The sequence below is a fragment of the Ornithorhynchus anatinus genome, chromosome X1 (genome assembly GCF_004115215.2).
Source record: "Ornithorhynchus anatinus isolate Pmale09 chromosome X1, mOrnAna1.pri.v4, whole genome shotgun sequence".
NCBI lineage: Eukaryota > Metazoa > Chordata > Mammalia > Monotremata > Ornithorhynchidae > Ornithorhynchus > Ornithorhynchus anatinus.
The window spans coordinates 14,036,892-14,055,006 of record NC_041749.1 but is presented as its reverse complement, the minus strand read 5'-3'; the positions used below and the strand labels follow the sequence as shown (position 1 = coordinate 14,055,006).

The following is an 18,115-nucleotide window of genomic DNA, read 5'->3' as shown; positions in this document are numbered from 1 at the left end:
GATACCAGCTGGGACATCAACTGAGAAGCAGCATGGCCTAGAAAAAGGAGCACTGACCTAGGAGTCAGAAGGACCTGGATTCTAATCCCACCTCCGCTGTGTGACTTTGGACAAGTCATTTAATTTCTCAGTGCTACCGTTACCATATCTGTAAGACTGTGAGCTTAATGCGAGACATCACTGGATCCAACCAGATTAGCTTGTATCTACCCCAGTACTCAGAACAGTTCCTGGCACATAGTAAGCGCTTAACAAATACCATTAAAAACTAAATAAATGTAAGCCTTCTTGGACCAGGGCACGGAGGGCTTCATCTAAACTTTGGTCGCTTCAGTTTAAACATGAATTTGGTAGTCTTCTTAGAGTTTGAAGTTTCAAAGGGCTAACGGGGTAAGGAGAGCAAGAATCCGATCTTAATCCCACCACTTCGGGTGCATTCTGAGGTGCCCACGGAGATTGAAGCAGGAGGCCTGTAGCTAACGACAGACCAGGCATACAATCCTCAGTCCCAATTATCCTGCAGTACTTGAAACTATTTTATTCCTAGTGCAAAACCTCCTCTTGGGGATAAGAACTTTGTCTGTGAGATTCATCTGGTTTGTTTTGCTCTTTTTTTTTATGATATTTGTTAAGTACTTGCTATGTGCCAGGCACTGTCCTAAGCACTGAGGTAATCAGGTTGGACAAGTCCATGTCCCTCATGGGCTCACAGTATTAATCCCCATTTTACAGATGAAGTAACTGAGGTACAACCAAGTTAAGTGACTTGCCCAAAGTCATACAGCAGACACGTGAAAGAGCCAGTATTAGAACCAAGGTCTTTCTGACTCCCAGGCCTGTGCTCTATCCACTAGGACACACTGCTTCTCCTGTTGGACTTTGCTAATGATGTGAGAAGCAGGAAGGCCACTGGAGAAGATGGAATCAAGTTATAGAGCAATATTTCCATCCACCCTTTAACACAAGTACAAGCCTCCTCTGCTAGTGGTTTCTGACAAAACCAGTTGATTCTTCTACTTTGGGACCACTACTTTTTTACTCACTTCCTTGTTATTCTGATCACCCAATTTTAATTTCTTTTTTTAATTTTCTGGTTATAATAAGACTGTTAAGCACTCTGCAAATATAAAGTGTTTCAGCGATGCTAAACAAATACTAATTTTGAGGGGTTCTTGTTTTTCAAAGGTTAACAGAAATTGCCAATCTCAATTAAAAGAAGGGAAAAAACTTCAATCTCCATATCGTATAGGCTGACTAATATATTTATAAGCCCTTTGTAAATATAAAGCCTATTGCCAAGAATCAGAAAGCCTGTGGAAACATTCTCCCAAGATGAGTTTTTAAGATTCCATTGTCAATCAAATAATTATGACGCATTGTGGGTAGGCACATATTTGCACAAGGACACATAGTATTTCACCTCTCCCTGAAATGGAAGTGTTGAGCGTCTTGTTCTTAGTGTAGTGGGTGGAGCTGAAGGGGCCGATGGCACAAAGCAGCGGTCGCAACCACTCTGTTTGCAGGATCTGACAGTGCTGGTACCCATCCTCTTTGCCTGGAACCACAGTGGTCTAGGCCTTGCATAGGTCCCTGCTCAATCAACCGTTGCCTCCCATCTGTTTTGTTTCTAGCCCTGTTTGACTGTGTCCCAACCATCTTGTTTAACTACAGGAGTGAATCTTGTTCATTTAGAGTCCCCAGGAGTGGAAGAATACCAAGATATGGAACGTGATGGGCCCTTAGGCCTGGCCTCCATTTTGTCTTTCCAAGCCGCCATTTACTGGAAGCGGGCACGTCAGCATCCTCCTCTCTCCTTTGTTTTCTCCTGTCTAGGTGTTTTTCTCATCAGAAAGTTTGGTATGGCAAGGTTTTGAGACTGGATGAAGCCAGGTCAGGATTCCTAACCTGCTTACCAGTAGTGTTGGCCAACCAAAATCCTATAATGGAGAGAACCAGGCAGGGCCTAGTAATTAGCCCAAGGAGAATATACTGATGTTGTCTCAGGGAATATACAATGAATTGTGCTCTTGTGTGAAGCTGGGATGCTGTACCAACTGTGTATAAAAAAACTCTGCTCTGTTTGAAGTTGAGCTGTCCTGGAGTAAGTAGAGGAAACTCTGCCTATCAATCACCACTCGCTACTAGTGCTCCAAGAGGCACTCGTAATAATAAACTTGTCTCTGAGATACCCACATCTGCAATCGTTCTGGTGCTGCATCCATAGAGCTTTCTTGGTAAAAATATGGAAGTGGTTTACCATCGCTTCCTTCGGTGCAGTAAACTTGAGTCTCCACCCTTAACTCTTTCCCGTGCCACCGATGCCCAGCACAGGTGAGTTTTGACTTGTAGCAGACTGATTTCCATTCACTAACCACTGCCCAAGCTAGGAATGGAATGGGTAAGCCTCTGCTTGACTCTCCCTCCCATTGCGGAGACTGGTAGAGAACTGGAAACTCTCCAGATGCCATCCTGAGAGGGGCAACCCCCATTTTACAGATGAGGTAATAGAGGCAGAGAGAAGTTAAGTGACTTGCCCAAGCTCATGCAGCAGACAAGTGACTGAGTCAGGATTAGAACCCAGGCCCTTGCTGTAGGCCATGCTGTTTCAGAGGAGGGAGAATGATGCTGCTTTAGAGACCAGAACAGACGGTCTGAATCACTCTTTGGTGAGAAAAGGGGCAGAGGCGCAGTGGCAGGAAAGGCTCCTGAAATACCTTTCTGGACCCTAATTTCCTCATCTGTGAAATGGGGATTAAATCCTACTCCCTCCACTTAGACTGTGTCCAACCTGATAATCTTGTATCTCCTCCATGCTTAGTACAGTCCTTGCCACAGAGCAAGTGCTTAACAAATACCATAATTATTATCATTATCTCTTCCTCTCACTTCCCTAGTCCTAACCTTGTTGTTTACATAAACATCTAGAGTTAATTTTTCACCTCTCCACCAATGGAGGCATATATAACTTCTATTTTTAACCACTCAATCTCCAAGGGCTCCTTCCCCTTTGCCTTCAAACATGCCCACATCTCCCCCATCCTAAAAAAACCCGCTCTCGACCCCACGTCCCCCTCCAGTTATCGCCCTATCTCCCTACTACCCTTCCTTTCCAAAATCCTAGAACGAGTCGTCTACAATCGATGCTTAGAATTCCTTAACTCCCATTCTCTCCTAGACCCCCTCCGATCTGGCTTCCGTCCCCTCCACTCTACCGAGACTGCTCTCTCTAAGGTCACCCGTGACCTCCTTCTTGCCAAATCCAATGGCTCCTACTCCATTCTGATCCTCCTTGACCTCTCTGCTGCCTTTGACACCGTCGACCATCCCCTCCTCCTCCATACCTTATCTCACCTTGGCTTCACGGACTCTGTCCTCTCCCGGTTCTCCTCTTACCTCTCTGGCCGGTCCTTCTCGGTCTCCTTCGCTGGAGCCTCCTCCCCCTCCCATCCTTTAACTGTTGGAGTTCCTCAAGGGTCAGTTCTCGGCCCTCTTCCGTTCTCCATTTACACTCACTCCCTCGGTGAACTCATTCGCTCTCACGGCTTCGACTACCATCTCTACGCAGATGACACGCAGATCTACATCTCCGCCCCTGGCCTCTCCCCCTCCCTTCGGGCTCGCATCTCCTCCCGCCTCCGGGACGTCTCCACCTGGATGTCGGCCCGCCACTTAAAACTCAACATGAGCGAGACTGAGCTCCTCATCTTCCCTCCCAAACCCGGTCCTCTCCCAGACTTCTCTATCACCGTGGATGGCACGACCGTCCTTCCCGTCTCTCGGGCCCGCGATCTCGGTGTCATCCTTGACTCGTCTCTCTCGTTCACTCCACACATCCTATCCGTTACCGAGACCTGCCGGTTTCACCTCTACGATATAGCCAAGATCCGCCCTTTCCTCTCCACCCAGACGGCTACCTTACTGTTACGGGCTCTCGTTATATCCCGGCTAGACTACTGTGTCAGCCTTCTCTCTGACCTCCCTTCCTCCTCTCTCGCCCCGCTCCGGTCTATTCTTCACTCCGCTGCCCGGCTCATCTTCCTGCAGAAACGATCTGGGCATGTCACTCCCCTTCTTAAACAACTCCAGTGGTTGCCTGTCAACCTCTGCTCCAAACAAAAACTCCTCACTCTAGGCTTCGAGGCTCTCCGTCACCTTGCCCCTTCCTACCTCTCCTCCCTTCTCTCTTTCTACCGCCCACCCCGCACGCTCCGCTCCTCCGCCGCCCACCTCCTCGCCGTCCCTCGGTCTCGCCCGTCCCGCCGTCGACCCCCGGGCCGCGTCCTCCCGCGGTCCCGGAACGCCCTCCCTCCTCACCTCCGCCAAATGAATTCTCTTCCCCTCTTCAAAACCCTACTTAAAACTCACCTCCTCCAAGAGGCGTTCCCAGACTGAGCTCTTCTTCTCCCTCTACTCCCTCTGCCATCCCCCCTTTACCCTCTCCGCAGCTTAACCCTCTTTTTCCCCTTTTCCCTCTGCTCCTCCACCTCTCCCTTCCCATCCCCACAGCACCGTACCCGTCCGCTCAACTGTATATATTTTCGTCACCCTATTTATTTTGTTAATGAATTGTACATCGCCTCGATTCTATTTAGTCGCCATTGTTTTTACGAGATGTTCTTCCCCTCGACTCTATTTATTGCCATTGTTCTCGTCCGTCCGTCTCCCCCGATTAGACCGTAAGCCCGTCAAACGGCAGGGACTGTCTCTATCTGTTGCCGACTTGTTCATCCCAAGCGCTTAGTACAGTGCTCTGCACATAGTAAGCGCTCAATAAATACTATTGAATGAATGAATATTGGTGGTGAAAAAACGCTCAGTAGGTGTTCAGCAAAATTCCTGTCTCCTCCATATTATCATCACTATTTCAACCCAGAGCCCATCTCTTCTCCTCACTTTGTTTCTCCCCTGGAGTTGTAATCCAGGTGTCTTCACAGGGTGAGTGAACAATAAAGATCGTTGGCTAATTGAGTTGTGCCTCTTTGAGTTGACGGAGAAGCGCGTATTGGGTCTCCTGTGGCTTTCCCCTTCCATGCACTTGGCAAGTCAGGAGGGATTTCACAGGGTAGGGTCGACTGGGTAACGATGGGATGATGTGCATTGTGATCATTGGTTAAGACCAGTTCTAGTCTGGCCTCACCTCCCCCTCCGGATCCTCTCAGTGTGATTCTCGGTCCAGGGACTGGGCCTCCTCAAAGGCAGCCTCGCCCCTCCCAGACGATTGTCTTTACGTGGCTGGAGAAGGGATGCCAGACATAAGCAAGCGCAAACCTGCCTTACCACCTTACCTCCCCCCTTACCTATCTCATCTGGCTGTCTTCCTACTACAACGCAGCCCATACACTTCACTCCTCTAACTCGGTCTCATCTACCTCACCGCCTACCTCTCGCCCATGTCCTGCCTCCGGCATGGAACTCCCTCCCTCTTCACAGCCCACAGACGATCGCTCTTCCCGCCGTCAAAGCCTTACTGAAGGCACATCTCCTCCAAGGGGCCTTCCCCGACTAGGTCTCATTTCCTCTCTCCCATTTCCTTCTGCATCGCCTTGGCACTTAGATTTGCATCCCTCCCTCAGCCTCACGTCAATTACGTACATATCTGTAGCTTGTTTATTTATATTAATGTCTGTTTCCTCCTCTGGACTGTAAACTCACTGTGGGCAGGGAACGTGCCCACCGACACTATTATAATGTACCCTTCAAGTGTTTAGTACAGTGCTCTCCTCAGGAGGTCCCACGCCCAGCTGAGGAGAAACAGGTTCAGGCTACCAGGCTACTGGGCTCCAGGCTCTAGCACACCTACAATAATCATTCAGGGAAATCAAGAGAACAGATCAGTGCTTTGTTGATTCTCACGATACAGTGAAGCCGCTTGGCCTAGTGAAGGTTACTCACAAATAAGGTCACAGGCTCAAAGAAGTGAAGTGACTTGCCCAAGGCCACACAACAGACAAGTGGAGGAGCCGGGATTAGAATCCAGGACCTTCTGACTCTCAGGCCCTATCCACTATGTCAAAGGAGCAGGAGCACAGAAAGGAAACGAAGCATCCCAAATCAGAAGGGATCCAGGGCTAATCCCAGGACTCACCCAGCTCCCTAACCAGCTGGTGGGGCTCTGGGAGCCTACAGGAGGGGGATGAGGTGCCTAGTGGGACTGGATCAATTTTAGAATGTAACCTCGTTGTGGGCAGGTAATGGGTCTACCAACTCTGTTGTATTCTACCCTCCTGGGTGTTTAGTACAGTAATCTGCCCACAGTAAGCACCCAACAAATACCACTGATCGATTGATTAATTAGATCATTCACCCAGTGAGACCCCCCGTCAAGTGGAGGTGTTAAAAAAACAAGAGTTCCACATTTAATTTCCTCCACAACTGCTCCACCACTCCTGGCAAGGAGGTCGCGGAGAGCTGCCAGCCCACAAGGCCTCAGAGAGAAGGGAGAAGGGAAGTTGCCAGGGACTGGTTACCTGAGCTTACAACTACCCCTGCCCTACCCACCACCCCACTAATTCAACCCACAAATACTTCCTAGTCTACCCTTTCGTCGTTGAACGATCTGCTACTCAAATAACGGAATCTACAGAAAAGCAGCATGGCCTAATGGATAGAGCACAGGCCTGGGAGTCAGAAGGACCTGAATTCTAATCCTGGCTCTGACACTTATCTGCTGCGTGACCTTGAACGAGTCATTTAATTTCTCTGTGCCTCAGTTACCTCATCTGTTAAAAGGGGATTGAGACTGTGAGCCCTACATGGGACAGGGACTTTGTCCAACCTGATTAACTGGCACACAGTGAGTGCTTAACAAATACCATAAAACAAAACAGCGTGGCTCAGTGGAAAGAGCCTGGGCTTTGGAGTCAGCGGGCATGGGTTCGAATCCCAGCTCTGCCACTTGTCAGCTGTGTGACTGTGGGCAAGTCACTTAACTTCTCCGTGCCTCAGTTCCTCCATCTGTAAAATGGGGATTAACTGTGAGCCTCACGTGGGACAACCTGATTACCCTGCATCTACCCCAGCGCTTAGAACAGTGCTCTGCACATAGTAAGCGTTTAACAAATACCAACATTATTATTATTACTGATAGCATTTAACCATGGCTGAGCATCAAGTTAGCCAGCTGCTGGTTGGTAGAATACCTTCTCTCCTTCGTGACTGTAAGCTCCTTGTGGGCAGAGAATATGTCTAACAAATACCAACGTTATTATTGTTATTATTATTATTGACTCTGCTATATTGTACTCTCCCTAGTTCTTAGTACAGTGTTCTGCACCCCGCATGTACTCAATAAATACGATTGATTGATTTACTGTTTGATTGGCTTTTGCCAACTCTCACTCTGTTGACTCAGAGAAGCGGTTCACAATCACCTGTGTAACTTCTGGGTATATGCTTCCAAAATCCAGCTATCAGCATATATGAGTTCCTACATATATGATTCAAATTTTTAATGATCTTCTCAAATTGTTTAGTTAAAAGCCTCTCCCAGAGGATCACCATCATTTTCTGACAACAACTTCCAGAATCCTTGTTGCATCCTCAGGAATGGCAGCCTAGAACTGGTTGGGAACAAGATAGGTCCTAGTACATCAGTCAATCAATCAACCGATGGTACTTATTGAGCACTTGCTGTGTGCAGAGCACTGTACTGAACACTTGGGAGAGTACAATACATCGGAGTTCATAGACACATTCCCTGCCCACATTGAGCTTACTACAGTCTAGAATATATCACCCTGATTAATTCTGTTCATAGTGGGGAAAGGCTCGTTCTAATCCTGATATGATCAGCCATATCATCATGGAGTAATTTTAGAATACCTAATAAATTTTTCAAGGCAGTCAAATTCTATCAGCAGTTAGCAGAGCCAAAGTCTACCGATGGTGTTGAATTCTTGAGTCAGGTCTCTGAACCCCATAGGGAAGACAATGTTTTTCTCAATATTTCCTTTTTTTCTAAAACGCTATTCGTTCAGCACTTACTATGTGCCAGGCCTTGTATTAGGAGCGTTGGAGCAGATAACCTCTGCCACTTGTCAGCTGTGTGACTGTGGGCAAGTCACTTAACTTCTCTGTGCCTCAGTTTCCTCATCTGTCAAATGGGGATTAAGACTGTGAGCCTCACGTGGGACAACCTGATGACCCTGTATCTCCCCCAGCACTTAGAACAGTGCTCTGCACATACTAAGCACTTAACAAATACCAACATTATTATTATTATTATTATAAAAGCTAAGTCAGATTGGACATAGTCCACATCCCACACGGGGCTCACAGTCTTAATCCCTATCTGACAGATGAACTAACTGAGGCATAGAGAAGTGAATTAGCCAAGGTCACATGACAGACAAGTTCATTCATTCAATAGTATTTATTGAGCGCTTACTATGTGCAGAGCACTGTACTAAGCGCTTAGAATGAACAAGTCGGCAACAGATAGAGACAGTCCCTGCCGTTTGACGGGCTTACGGTCTAATCGGGGGAGACGGACGGACGAGAACGATGGCAATAAATAGAGTCGAGGGGAAGAACATCTCGTAAAAACAATGGCGACTAAATAGAATCGAGGCGATGTACATTTCATTAACAAAATAAATAGGGTAATGAAAATATATACGGTCGAGCGGACGAGTACAGTGCCGAGGGGATGGGAAGGGAGAGGGGGAGGAGCGGAGGGAAAGGGGGGGAAAGGAGGGTTAAGCTGCAGAGAGGTGAAGGGGGGGCGGTAGAGGGAGTAGAGGGAGAAGGGGAGCTCAGTCTGGGAAGGCCTCTTGGAGGAGGTGAGGTTTAAGTAGGGTTTTGAAAAGGGGAAGAGAATTCATTTGGCGGAGGTGAGGAGGGAGGGCGTTCCGGGACCGCGGGAGGACGTGGCCCAGGGGTCGACGGTGGGATGGGCGAGACCGAGGGACGGCGAGGAGGTGGGCGGCGGAGGAGCGGAGCGTGCGGGGTGGGCGGTAGAAAGAGAGAAGGGAGGAGAGGAAGGAGGGGGCAAGGGCAGAGCCAGGATTAGAAACCAGATCCTTCTGACTCCCAGGCCCATGCTCTATCCACTAGGCCACACTGCTTCTCAGCAGCTGCTCTCTCTTGTAGCTGATGGCCAACAAAGATCTTTAGAGATAATAATGTTGGTATTTGTTAAGCGCTTACTATGTGCAGAGCACTAATCTAAGCGCTGGGGTAGATAAAGTGTCATCAGGTTGTCCCCCGTGAGGCTCACAGTCTTAATCCCCATTTTACAGATGAGGGAACTGAGGCACAGAGAAGTTAAGTGACTCGCCCACAGTCACACAGCTGACAAGTGGCAGAGCCAGGATATAAACCCATGACCTCTGACTCCCAAGCCTGTGCTCTTTCCACTGAGCCACGCTGAGATCTGTCACTCAATCGATCACTAAAATTTACTAAGCACTTACTGTGTGAAGAAGGGAGCAGCATGGCTTAGGAAGAAGAACACAGGTCGGGGAGTCAGAGGACTTGAGTTCTAATCCCAGCTCTATCAGTTGTCTGCTGTGTGACCTTAAGCAAGTCACTTGACTTCTCTGTGCCTTAGTTTCCTGACCCGCAAAATGGAGATTCAACACCCGTTCTCCCTCCTACTTAAACTGTGAGTCCCATGTGGGACAGGGACTGTCTCTAACCTGATTAACTCGTATCTACCCCTGCACTTGGAACAGTGCTTGACACACAGTAAGCACTTAACGAGTACCATAATAAATAAGAACTCTCCCCTAAGCACTTGGAATAGGAATAAGATTTAGAAGTTCTCTGCCTCAAAGGAACTTCAAGTCTGGTGGGGGAAAAACATCCTTAAGTTACAAGTAGGAGGAGTAAATAGAGTAAATGACATATGTACATAGGAGCTACAGGGGTTGTGGTAACTTAGATGCTTGAATCTGCAGCCACACTGCAAATTTGGGAGAGCATAATTGACCCTTCTCACTAGCAGTCCAGGAAGATTTTGGCTAAGATCTTGCCAGCAGCAGAGAGTAGCACTATCTCACAATAGTTTCCACATAGAGCGCCAAACCAACAGCATTCTAAAATTCCATTCTTACACTTTCTTCTCCAATTACTAGTAATTTAAATAGGGTAAATATCCCCAGAGTGTTCGCAATTGCCAATCAACAGCACTGGGCAGGGGAAAAGGGGAGGCTGGTCGGTGGGCAAGTTCTGTGGACGAACCGATCACATGACTTGACTAAATAATGCCAGCTGTTTGAGAACGAGCCGGGACTGGTCAATGACTTGCCCTGCATTTGATTACACTTGCAGATTAAGTGCCTTAGTTATGATCCTAATGCTAATGAGAATGTGCTATATCGGTCGTATTAAAATACCTGGAACTACTTAGTTCATTCTGTTCGTTGGGTTAAACTCAGGTTTAATGCTTTTTCTTTTCTTTTTTTCTTTTAACTCCACAATGCCAAGTTTATGGGCTGGTAGCCTTCACTGACTAGAGTTGGTAGAGATGAAGCGAAGACCTAAGTGCTCCTGAGTTTAAAAACCCTTGGGATTTAGGGAAGTCTTTGAGCTACAGAAGGAGCGATCAGCCTGAGAGGATAAGCCAATTTTTCTCCCACAAGCCTAGTCCCCTGTGTATGGTCACGAATGTTTCCTTATTCTTCAACACCTCAGCTAACAATAAATCTGATTTTCTTGTCGTGTCCCTTGTTTCCTTAAATATCCTTAGTTCATTTACAACTTCTCCTCTTCATTTCTAAAGCAATATTTTCTTTTCTCCATTTTTACCAGACCCTGGTGAAGACTCTTTGGATAGCATTCAGTCATTTTTCCTTCCCCAAGGTTCTGGCAAGGTGTAACTTGGATCCACAAGATCAAGGCCAGAAGGAAATGAACTGATACCTAAAATAAATCAGGCTTGCTGCAAGTAAGAATGTTAAGACAACTTCTTCTTCTGGTATATTTTAAGTACTTACTCTGCGCCAGGCATTCTTCTAAGCGCTGGGGGAGATACAACCTAATCATTTTATGCACAGTCCATGTCCCACAGGGGCTCCCAGTCTTAATCCCCATTTTGCAGATGAGGTAACTGAGGCACAGAGAAGTGAAGTGACTTGCCCAAGGCCACAGAGCAGACAAGTGGCAGAGTTGGCATTAGAAGCCAGGTCCTTCTGACTCCCAGACCTGTGCTCTATCCACTAAGCCATGCTGCTTCTCATGCAATAAGACTCTCAGCCTGAGTCTGTGCTTCCAACCAAATGCTCGCTGTCATCTACGGAAGCAACACGGTCATCATAGAGTTCATTTTTTCATCATTATTACCTAGATTTTTGCTTTAGAGTAGAAGGTTCTCAAGGGTAGAGTCTATATCTTTTCTTTCTCTGAAAATTCTGCCACACTCAATCTTGAGCAGCAAGACATAGTGGATAGAGCACGGGCCTGGGAGTCAGAAGATCATGGGTTCTAATCCCGGCTCCGCCACTTGGGCAAGTCACTTCACTTCTCTGGGCCTCAGTTCCCTCCTCTGTAAAATGGGGATTGAGACTGTGAGCCCCACGTGGGACAGGGACTGTCTAACCTAATTTTCTTGTATCCACCCAGCACTTAGTACAGAGCCTGGCACATAGTAAGCACTTAACAAATACCACAATTATCATTACTATTATCATTATTATTATTACAGCCCTGATCGAAACTTAATATGGATGGCTGAAACACAGCCTGGATGATCTTTGGGCAAATTGTCTGGCTTCACTAAACTTATGATTCCCCATCTCTAAAGTGCTGATTATCATGCTGGTCACCTTCATTCTAAAAGAGATAAGATTAATGAGAGCACACGGATTGAAGTATCCTGAACTTCTGAAACGAAAATTAAATGAGAGTGATATTGTTTCAGAATATGCAAGCATCTGTGCTATTCAAAGTGGTGAAGATTGAGAGGATTTTGTGATAAATCACTGCAATCTTGACTAGATTAATAATTGAAATTGTTTTCCCCTCCATCCCTAAAGGAAAGCTAGAATGAAACCAAAAGTCCATAAAGTTTAACGAAATGTCACTGTTGAGGTATCAATCCATCAATCAATCAAAGTTATTGAGCTCAGACTGTGTGAAGAGTACAGTACTAAGTGCTTGGGCGAGTACAATATAATGAATCGATCGTATTTATTGAGCACTTCTGTGTGCAGAGCACTGTATTAAGTGCTCAAGGGAGTACAATATAACAGAGTTGGTAGACATGCCCCCCGTCCACAAGGCGCTTACAGTCCTTTCTGAGGTATACGTGGAAAATGAGCACACACCCAGAACTCTAGAATGTATCCTTATCACTGAATCATTTTCGAGCATTTGCTAGGTAGCTGGCACTGTGCTGGGTATTTTAATTACAGAAAAACTTTTCTGCCTTCCAGGAGTCTGCAATCCACGATCTTAGATGTAATCCTGAAAGAATAATCATAATACTAATAATTGTGGTATTTGTTAATCAATTACTATGTGCCAGACACCGTTCTAAGCGCTGGGGTAGTTACAAGGAAATTGGGTTGGACACAGTCCCTGTCCCACATGGGGTTCACAGTCCTAATCCTCATTTTACTGATGAGGTAACCGTTGCCAAGGGAAGTTAAGTGAGTTGCCCAAGGTCATGCAGCAGACAAGTAGCAGAAATAACTCTATGGCAGGCCTTGCTAATCTTAACTGAAGTTTTTAAATATCTCTGAGACATGAAAAACTGGAAAGTTAACCAAAATGAGTTTGTTCATTTCTGAATTTTGGAAAAACCGGTACATCTTTCACTGCCTCTTACAATCCTCTAGACCATAAGCTCATTGTGGACAGGGAATGTGACCATTTATTGTTATACTGCACTCTCCCAATTGCTTAGTACAGTGCTTAGAGCACTGCCCGGAGTGAAATGAACTGAACTGAATTGAATGGATGAACTGAAATGAACTGAATCGAGTGAATGAACTGCCCGTAGTCTACAGTATCAGAGAGGGACTGATCAGAAGGCAAGAGGACCCTTTTGAGCTTAGTACTTTGCAAATTTTGACAGTGTGCATTGTACTTTCAGGGCTAGAGTCAGAGAGTCCATGCGTCCTGGTGAGAATCTAACCCAGGGGAATGAAACCCTATCGGATTTAGGTCTCCCATTATCTAGAGAAGGTGTATTCCCAGCCATGAATACTTAGACTGTGAGCCCCACGTGGCACAGGGATTGTGCCCGGCCTGATTATCTTCCGTCTACTCCAGTGTTTAGTATACAGAGCTTGGTTCAGAGTAAGCACTTAATAAATACCACAATTATCATTATTAAAGAGAGAAGACTTCTCCCTTCGCCTCTCCCCAGAGTCTCCGGTTCATCGGAGCTGTCATCTGAGTGAAGATGAGAATGTTCTGGGAGCTCCATGCCCCGTCGGTACTAATTGTTGAGTCCTTACTGTGTATGGATCACTGTACTGAGCACTTAATCCGGATCGGAAGGGGGAGTTTAGAATCTTACTGTACCAAACTGCTAACTTGCTTCTCTCCAGGGCATATTCTGTCCTTTCTTTGAGGACAGAGATAAAATAATGGCTCACCTGCTTCAGAAGTTAGCTACACCTAAAAGGCCTTGGGAAGCACTTGTAAATATCCCCAACCGGTCCAAACCTCTCCCTAATGATTTTCTTTCCACACAGAAGCTCCCCAGCCCTCTCTGAATCTGTCAACAGCATGCAGTTGGAAACACTTGGGACAGTCACCAAAAAGGAAACCTCCACTTAACAAAGGAACTCCCATTTAACAAAAGCCATTAACGTTCCCTTTCATCATTTTTATGAAGTAATTAGACCTCTTTATTTCAAAAGGCCCTTCCTGAAAAGACTGCTACTGTTGCACTCATTTCATGAGTCATTCCTCTTTCCCTTGCTGAAAGAAAGTTGTTGCCTGACACTCCTGAGAGTGGGAAGATGTCACAGTCGTGGGCTTGGTTTCCCTCTTTGTGTGTGAGGGAATGGGTGGGTGGGGAATTTTTTTTTTTATGGCACAATGTGCCAGGCACTACAGTAAGCACTGAGATGGAAAGCAAATCACAAGCAAATCACGTTGGACATAGTCCCTGTCCCACTTGGGGCTCACAGTCTTAAACCCCATTTTACAGATGAGGTAAAGTGCACAGAGAAGATTTAATAATAATAATCATATTTGTTAAGCACTTACTATGTGTCAAGCACTGTTCTAAGCCGCTGGTTGGAAGCAGTCCCTGTCCCACGTGAGGCTCACAGTCTTAATCCCTATTTTATAGATGAGGTAACAGGCCCAGAGAAGTGAAGTGACTTGACCCAGAGCACACAGCAGATAAGTAGCAGAGCTGAAATTAGAACCCAGGTCCTTCTGACTCCCAGGCAGTTGCTCAATCTAGTCCATGCTACTGCTCTAATCTGTTTACATATCCGAGCTCTTCTCACAAAAGAAAGAGAAGAGGTAATTAGGTGTTTTTGTTTGCAAATTCCTAACAAACCTCCAAAGGTTTCAAGTTTGAATGTTTAGAACTAGAAAAGCCATGCCCCTTTGCAGTGGTCCAGATCTTCCAAGAGAAGAGTCACGGGGGAATTCCCCCATTTAGGGGGACACCCCCCATGAGCTGTAGGGGAGACAACCACTCCCACTCTTCCACCCAGCACCTCTGGCACCAGGCAGCTCCTTCCACAGTACAGTCAGGGTGGTTTGCCACCCCCTCCTACCTCTGGAGCCAGGAGGCACTGGAGCTTTCTCATAAAATGAGCTCTTGTAATCTTTAATTTGTTTATTATAGCTTGCTTTTTTTTCCTCCCTCTATCCTTTTATATGTTCCTCTTCTCCGACTTAGACAAGGAGCCCTTCGTAGGGCTGCTTAGTCTGGTACTGTGCACCTTGTAAATGCATAATAATAAAATCGTTATTTTGGATTGATTGTGCTGTGGGAAAGTGACCAGATATCTGGTTTTAAAAGGGACCGTCTCCCATCTGTCTGATATGGTTTCAGAACCAAACTCCTTTTTGGCACTTTATGTCTGTTTTTTTTTTTCAGTCCAAACACCCAGAGGCCCAATTCTTAGAATCACTGCAGCTCAGACAGCATCCAAGTTCATCGGGCCTGAGAGGAGAAACCAAAGGCTGGGCTGCCAGGGAGGGGTTCAGAGATGGCCTCCCTCAGGGGAGCACTGTAAGATCATACAAGATTGGCACACTTTGGCAAAATGGCTGCGGCGACATCACTGTGGGCAATGTCAATCCTTGGTCCAGGCTGCCATTAGAAAGATCTGCCAGTGGCCATCCTAGATAGGGGAGGGACTTGACCACTCTGACCACTCACCCTCTGGATGGGAGAGGGACAATCCTGCATAAGGAACTTGGATTTGTGACCTTTAGGCATCTGGTTACACCCTCAGCCCCCTGACACTTTTGTACATAACTATAAACTACGTATTGTAAATTATGCATATTAATGTCTGTCTCCCCTCTAGACAGTAAGCCTGCTGTGAGCAGGGAACGCCCGTCTACCAACTCAGCTGAACTGTACTTTTCCAAGAGCTTAGTACCAGTGTTGCGCATACAGTAAGCTCTCAGTAAATACCACTGATGGATTGATAAGGAACAAAAATAATTCACTGCTTTAAGTTCCTGCACTATCCATGGAAATGTTTCTCGGCTCCTGAAGGAATTAATTAGGCTGAAGCAGCCAGCCCTTCAAAACACACGTAAAAGGATTAACGATGGAAAGTTATTTAATGAAAAATGAATGGTTTGTGCAATAATCTCTTATTCCTTCAGGGATTTGATGACAACACGAAAGAAAATATTACTTTAACTGCAGTTCTTGAAAGAGAATAATGGGTGATGGACCTGGGGCAAATCAGAGCTGATGGGTGGCCCAAAAAGAGTCTGAGAAATATTCATTCAGTCATCAATCGTATTTATTGGGCGCTTACTGTGCGCAAAGCACTGTACTAAGCGCTTGGGAGAGTACAACAACAACAAATGGACATATTCCCTGCCCACAACAAGCTCACAGCCCAGACGGTCTCCTTAAAGGATCCTTAAAGGATCAAACTAAAGGGAGTCCTTTTTTTAAAGGACTAAATCCAGTTGCAACAGTATTTATTAGGCATCTACTGTGTGCAAAGCCCTGAGAATAGTTCTCACTTGTGGTACGCCGACACGGTCCCTGGCCCTGAAGGGGCTCACAGTCTAATAATAAGTGGAGAGGAGGGGACTAGCGTCAGATACACAAGGAAAGATGCAATAAAAAAACACAAAAACAAAATGAAAGGCAGGGATAAAGACAAAAACTAAAACCAAGAACAATAGGGTATTGTGGCTACAGGACCAGATGTTCGGGGTCTTGTGCTCAGAGTCTAATAATGGTCACAACCACAGCCCAAGCGACTGTACTAAGCACTTGGGAGAGTACAATTCAACAGAGTTGATAGACACATTCCCTGCCCACAACAAGATAACCTGTTCTCCCTCTTACTTAGAATGTGAGCCCCACGTGGCTACTGATTATCTTGTATTCACTCCAGCGCTCCGTCTTGGCATGTAGTAAGTGCTCAACGAATACCACAAATATTAATTATTATAATACCTACATTTGGTGATCCATGAGTGCAGAGGTGGCTTGTCATGATAGTGTGACCAGAGGGGAAGATGGTTAATTGCTAAGTCTTCATGGTAAGCTCCTTATGGGCAGGGAACAGGGCTACCAACTCTGCTATATGGTACTCTCCCAAGTGCACAGTATAATAATAATAACTGTGGTCTCTGTTAAGCGCTTACTATGTGCAAAGCACCGTTCTAAGCGCTGGGGTTGATACAAGGTAATCAGGTTGTCCCACGTGGGGCTCACAGTCTTAATCCCCATTTTACAGATGAGGTAACTGAGGCACAGAGAAACTAAATGACTCGCCCAAAGTCACACAGCTGCTAAGTGGCCCAGTTGGGATTAGAACCCACGAGCTCTGACTCCCAAGCCTGTGATCTTTCCACTAAGCCATGTGCTCTGCACACAGTAAGCACTCAGTGAATACCATTGATTGATTGACTGGCTCTTCAAAAGAACTTTGAGAGAAGGGAGGAAAAGGGCAGGGAATGTGTCTGATAATTGTTGCCTTGTCCTCTCTCAAGCAGTTAGTACAATGTAGAATTCTTCCCCTCTAGACTGTAAACTCGTTTTGGGCAGGGAACCTGTCCACTAATTCTGTTGAATTGCACTCTCTCAAGTGGTGGGTTCAGTCGCTGGGGCTGTGGTTGTGACCATTATTATGTAAGTGTCCAATACATACTACCGATTGATTGATTGCACACAGTAAGCGCTCAATAGACTGACTGGTGGGAGGAGTTCCAGGCTGGGAGATTTGCATTAATGACAGAAGGGGAGGTCAGAGACTGAAGAACAGTGGGGACCAACTCGTCATTTTCCAACGAGTCCTCAAGGACATTTGAGGAGAGATGGCTAAGGACCAGGCCCTGAAAACTCCGGGACCAGGCAGGGGCTGAAGAGACCAGTCCAGGCCTCTTGGCACTGAGGATAAAAACCACTCACAGCATCTCGAGGCAGAAGATGGCTCTCGCTATCTCTCACTCTCTAGCATTTGGAGCTAGTGGGACCCTTTCGACTGCAGTCCCAACCCCCTCTCACTCTCTGGGTGGCTCTTCTCTAGTGTCCCAACCCGAGAAACATTTGCACTGGGCCTCTGGGACCCAGGAATCAGGGAGGAAGCCAGGCTTGGCTCAATGGGCTCCAGATAGATGAGTGGGCTGAGTCTCCACCTACCTGAGCAGTCACCAAAGGAGGCCGGGCAGTCGAAGACTGCCACGATGGTGAAATACTGCGGCGCTCATCCCAACCTTCTATTGCGTCGTTCTCTCCCAAACACTCGTTCTCTCCCAAACACTTGGTACAATGCTCTGCATGCAGTGAGTGTTCAATAAATACTATTGATTGATTGACTGGAATGGATAACTGGTCAGGAAGGGAGGACCATCACAGAGAGAGGAAAAGGACGGGAGAGAGGAGAGAGCGTCTGCCCTCAGGGGAGACAGAGGGCAAATAACTACTTGCAGGCCAACTCCTCCTTAATGAGAGGCAGGTGCGAGCTTGCCAGGCTGCCTTCTTGACCTCTTTTGTCTC

The 18,115-nt window shown here is 46.5% G+C and overlaps 1 protein-coding gene and 1 non-coding gene across 2 annotated transcripts in view; both read right to left on the bottom strand.

The window, feature by feature from the left end:
• SRD5A2 (steroid 5 alpha-reductase 2) overlaps positions 1-18,115 on the bottom strand; it is a 52,164-nt gene that overhangs the window by 22,513 nt on the left and 11,536 nt on the right. The window lies entirely within an intron of this gene.
• Positions 2,342-2,479, bottom strand: LOC114806685. Its single transcript, XR_003754747.1, has one exon. It is a non-coding gene; the product is annotated as a small nucleolar RNA SNORA7 (small nucleolar RNA).